This window comes from Penaeus monodon, chromosome 29 (assembly GCF_015228065.2).
Source record: "Penaeus monodon isolate SGIC_2016 chromosome 29, NSTDA_Pmon_1, whole genome shotgun sequence".
NCBI classification, from domain to species: domain Eukaryota; kingdom Metazoa; phylum Arthropoda; class Malacostraca; order Decapoda; family Penaeidae; genus Penaeus; species Penaeus monodon.
The window spans coordinates 2,808,672-2,809,039 of record NC_051414.1 but is presented as its reverse complement, the minus strand read 5'-3'; positions in this window follow the sequence as shown (position 1 = coordinate 2,809,039).

The window sequence follows — 368 nt, the reverse complement described above, 5'->3', positions numbered from 1 at the left end:
TCACCATAGCAAAACCATATCACATAATCTAACAATCTCCTCTCGGCGTCACTAATCCCTCCCAATCAAACCCGAACCTCAGGGCTCACCGTAATATTTGAGGCTCGAAGCAACATTTAAAATGATATCAATTTCATATCCGCCATAAACTAAATCCACAATAGACGATACGAATAAGAGAAATAAATACACCAACGTGCCTGTAAGAGCCTTTTAAAGGATTACAGACAGAGGAGAATCGTGAAAAGGGGTTCAGAGACAATTACGTGGAGAGGATAAAGGTTCCAGTCCATCTATGAAACACCGCTAATCCTCCCTAGACAAAGACTCGCTGACCAATACTCAATGCCCCGTTAGCAGGGCCGGGG